At 53.1% G+C, this 4,922-nt stretch overlaps 1 pseudogene; it reads right to left on the minus strand.

Annotated features, from left to right (window-relative positions):
• Positions 1-2,511: 2,511 nt before the first annotated feature.
• Positions 2,512-4,679, minus strand: LOC132344661 (testis-specific Y-encoded protein 1-like; annotated as a pseudogene).
• Between the last annotated feature and the right edge of the window lie 243 nt (positions 4,680-4,922).

Raw genomic sequence — 4,922 nt, forward strand, 5'->3', positions numbered from 1 at the left:
ACAGGGATTGGAACCCTGACTTCAGTGCTTCTGCTGGCTGGAGTCTAGGTGCAGTCTTTCCCTATGATGTTCATGCTTTGCTATTCAACTTCTATTACCGGGTTAGGTCACTTGAGACAGCTCATACTCATAAGCATACTGGCAGGTGGTTCTACATGTGCATGTGCATGTACACAGTAATATCCCTGAGAGGAAACTTACACATATGCAAAAGTACACACTTTCTTCTCCAGGAACATGAACTTTGGTAAGCACCCAACTTTCTTTGTCCTGGTTATTTTCTTTAACTTGCTCATCTCAGGTTGCACTTCTGACCCTGTAACTGAGCACCAAGAGTGTTTGAACCACCCAGACTTCACTGATTGACTAAATGCCAAGACTCCCTTTCAGTTGCTCTCATTAGGCCCAGGTAGGTCTTCATACAATCAGGTATACCTGCTTGCCTACACAGCCGAAGTGCCAGTGAAGCCTGTCCCTGCTTGGGCCCAAAGACATCCAAGACAGTCACCTGGAAAGCAGGGTCCCTCTGAGTGTCACCTGGTGCAAATCCCCTATGACAAAATCAAAGAATCTGCTCCAGGGAGAGAGCCAGAATCCTCCCTCAGATGCAGACGCACACCTTTGCCCCTCCAAACCCCACAGCGAGGGGCATGACCCCAGAGGAAAGAAGGAATTCACGTCAGGACTTTCAGCACACACCATGGGATATCTTTGGCAGGACGGCTGTTGCCTAGACCCTGGACCCTGAAAACCAGCAGGCTTCAAATTGCCCCCAGGGGCTTCCCCGTCTCCCACTCTCCCGAGTTCCCTTGGGACATGCAATAAGCCCACCATCTTTGCTTCCTCCCTGTTCCCTCCCTCACAGGCACATCTCAGCAGAGGGCCACACACGTACACTCACCCCTGCACTTTCTTTGCTTACCTGAACTGCCAGGGAGGCTGGAAGTGCCTGGAGGCATGCCATGCTCACACCCTGTCTCTCCTAGGATGCCTGTCGTTTTGCACGGATAGCCTACCTTAGCTTATCTTGCATTTTGTGTCATATCATGTCAGTGTGTGCCACCCTCATGGAGACAACATGCTGGCTTTTGGGCTGATCCTGGGCAGCACAGGCCTAGGACCTTTCCAGTTCTCCTTACGTGTGTGGAACAGGTCTCCAGTGCAGCAGGCAATCTGTGGCTCTTTCTCCTTCAGGTCTCTGCCCTTTTCTGCAGGACCTTAGCCTCCTCACCATCCCAGTCCTGCCATAGCCACATCCACCATTTCCAAAGGCTGGCCCATGTGACCGTGGACTGAGGGCTCTACAGCCAGTGGTTTCAAAGCCCTACCCCACCTGATTTTCCTGGGTGAATCCTCAGACCATGCACCCCCTCTTCCCGGTCCAAACACACACAACAACACGGTAGAAATGATGAGTTGTTTTTGTATTTGGTCTAATTGCAGATTTCTGGAGCCACAGTCTGGAGTTATCACTGGCCATCCTTTCCTCGTTCCCATCCTGTACAGGGTCACTGCAGAGATACGGCGACCAACCACCCTTAGACTGGGGACGCCTCGTGCCTCCTCTTATGGTTGCTCAGCACCTCCTCTCCTGTCGCCTTCATCTCTGTGTCTGCCCTGGGCCAGACACACACTCACACAAACACAGCCGACATAAGCACACACATGTATACACACAAATGCTCGGCACGGGAACACAAATGCAATCAGGAAACACAGGTGTTTCAGAAGCCCGTGTTCCCTGATTGTGTTTGTGTCTCCGTGCTGAGCATGTGTGGCTGTGTTTGTGAGTGTGAAGGTGACAGGAGAGGAGGTGCTGAGTTACCATAAGTGGAAGCATGAGGCATCCCTAGTCTAAGGGTGGGTGGTCTCTGCAATGTCAGAGATGTAGTCGGTAGGCTTCATGCCCTGCCCTTGTGGCTCCCTGTTCACCTCCTCCACGAGCTCTTCCCTGTTCACCTCCTCCACGAGCTCTTCCATATTTTCCCAAGGTAGCCTGAAGCCACTTCCAGCACAGCATGTGTGCTGCTTGTGAGCCACCAAGTGGTGCATGTGGAAATTCACAGGAGATCCCAAAGTCAGCACACAGGTGCACTGGGATCCCAGAGAGGATGCCCTTTCAATGATAGACATTCCCAGGTTAAGGGGCGGGAATGAAGGGCCCAGGCAATGTCAAACTCAGTGAGCAACAGAAGGCCGGAGGATGGGAGGACCCACAGCAGGATGATTCTGAAAAAGATACTTAATTCACCCTCCCTCCAGTAGTACCACCTAGGAGTCTCATGCTGCAACCACCGCTGATTTGAGGGAGACTTGTTTCACTCACGGACACACTGAATGCCCAGACCCCAGTCTCAGCAGGCCACCTGCTACATGCATGGCCCAAATCCATGCTCCTCAGCCAGCTTGCATGAGCCTGAGCATCCCCATTTGTGAAAGGACAGTGTCACGGCTCCAACACGGCTGTCCCTTCACGGCCCACCACCAGACCCTTTAGCACATGTGTTTCTGTCAGTTACCACTCATGGAAGAATCTTCCCTCCGGGGGTAGTACTTCAGGGGATCGTCCCACTCGTCTTAGCTGATGATCTGGTGGCAACACGAGGAATATCAGCTCTGGGCTGACCAGGACCCGAACCTTCCCATGAGCAGCCAAGAACTCCAACATCAATCATCAACTGTATGCAGGACAAAAACTAGTCCACCTCAACAATCCTGTTTGATCTGGGCAGCTGTGGCCTGAAAACTAGTTGAGAAAGTTAAGGCTCCTGGTGACCAGCCTGCGGCTGGGTCCTCTCTGTTCAAAGTCCCAGAACCAATGGGCTGGTGTGGAATGATGTGCCCTTTACCCTGAAGAAAGACAGGGGAGACGGGTGCGGATCCTGCAGGTGGATCATGCACACCTTTGGACACCCACACTCGTCACCCCAGGAGCCACGTTTTACCAGTGATGTCAAGGTAATACTCCTTAATGATCACTGTGTTCTAGAAGTAGGGTTGGTCCTGAAAGGAAACGATCAGCTTGCTGTGGGACGAGGGATGTCTCACACCTGTACATGCTAGGACAGGGAGAAGAGAAAGGTGCAAGCTTCTAGGGACCTCATCTTGCCTCCCACTAACAGCTTCCGTGAAGCCTCTCCAAACTCTCACAGTGTAGGAACATGGATAACATGATCCTCCTACTCCCCACCAAGTCCCATACCCACCTGTCTTCAGTCTTCCTCACTGACCTTCAAGTCGATCATGTAGCTGAGAAAGTCTTTATCTTGGTTGCTGATCATGACAGAAACTTGAGGGTGGTTCCTAATCTGCTTTTGGTCAAGGAGCCATATCGACCACATGCTAAGCCAAGAAGAGCCAGGGACATCAGCCCTAGTCTGGGGTGGAAGAAGGACACTGGAACAGGCATCATCAAGGATGCTAGGCACTTCTGCTTGCCCAGCCACCACAGATGCCCTCAGGCCCTGCCATGCAATCAGAGACGATCATGGCTCTGGGTTCTTTGTGGTGTTCTGTATCTGAGGTGGTCTGCATTCCCCAAGAAGGGGCTGTTTCTGATGCCTACTCTTCTCCAGACCTGTGTATGCTAAATAGTTGCATGTCATTGCTTACATGGTCAGACTTGCAGTCGTTGTAACAAATTATGTCCAAAGGCAAAGGAGTTGGTGTGTGTTTGTGTATGTGTACGTGTGTCTGTGTGTGTGTGTGTGTGACTTCCATGTCTCAGTTATTTTCAGGATCCTCCACATTTACAATAACTGTCTGCCAAAGCTGCTCTGGTGTACTGTCTCTGGTCATTCCTGACTTGGAGGGCTCGGAGCTGTTCCTCCTCAGATGCAGGCCTGAAGTAGACACACAAATTCATGGCGGCGACACTCACATGTGTGGCCCTGCCTGGACTCTACTCAGCTGTGCCTTTGGAGCCTGCCAGTTGCCCAGTACCACACTTCCTTCAGGGTCCACCAGCACCCATCCTGCACCCTCATCCCCACCCATCCTCCTGCTCCTGCCTCTGCACCTCCTCCTTCTCCTGAGCAGCAGACCCCAAGGAGCAGCAGACAGGATACCACTTTGGCCCAGAAGCCAGAGATGCCCTGGATAATGGTACTCCTCTGAGCCAAGTCACGCTTCCTCCTCTGATGGCTCTTGCACACGAACGAAACATAGGCCCTGCAGATTTTCTCATGCTCAGAGCTCAGTTCCACTTGCAGAGTGGCCAGCACCTGCAGTGCATCTAGCGCCAGAAGCTCATTCAGGCCTCCCGGCCATTCCTGGCCCTGATCCTCTAACACCTTCTCCTCCAGGTCTTGGGAGGATCCCTGTTGCTGCTCCTCATCAGCCAAAACCTCCACCTCCTCCATGATGTCTTCCACAAGCAGCTGGAACACCTGCCTGATCCCTGCCACGTCTCTGTCCACCAGGGCCCCGCCATCTGCAGCTGCCTCCACGCTGACGAGGGTCACATTGTCGCTTGCCGTGACAACTGGTGGCTGCAGGGTTGCAGCCGTGCACAGCATCACAAGGGCAGGCTGCAGGGCCCAATCCCCCTGAGCAACTGGGCTCACAACTAAGTAGGTCCGGGGTCCCAAGATGCTCCCGCATTCTTCTGACCACCTCTCATGCTCTTCTTGACCCTGGCCATGACCCCAGACCGGGTCAGATGTGAATGGATGGGACATAATAGCACCAAAGCAAGTGGTGTGCAATGGCAGCCCAGGCTGCAATAAACCTGTGGGACCCACTTGTTTTTTTGGGGTGGGGAGTGAGAAGCATGGTCGGGAGGCAGTGGCTGGTGTGTCTGGGGTGGCCTGAGGCTGAAGAAAGGGGTGGTGGTCAGCCCAGGACCAGGTGAACAGGCTCTGGGACATCAGCCAAACAGGCAGGGCCCTAGGCTGTGAGCCAGCACATGCTGCTGACGCAAA

This window comes from Bos taurus, chromosome Y (genome assembly GCF_002263795.3).
Source record: "Bos taurus isolate L1 Dominette 01449 registration number 42190680 breed Hereford chromosome Y, ARS-UCD2.0, whole genome shotgun sequence".
Lineage (NCBI taxonomy): Eukaryota > Metazoa > Chordata > Mammalia > Artiodactyla > Bovidae > Bos > Bos taurus.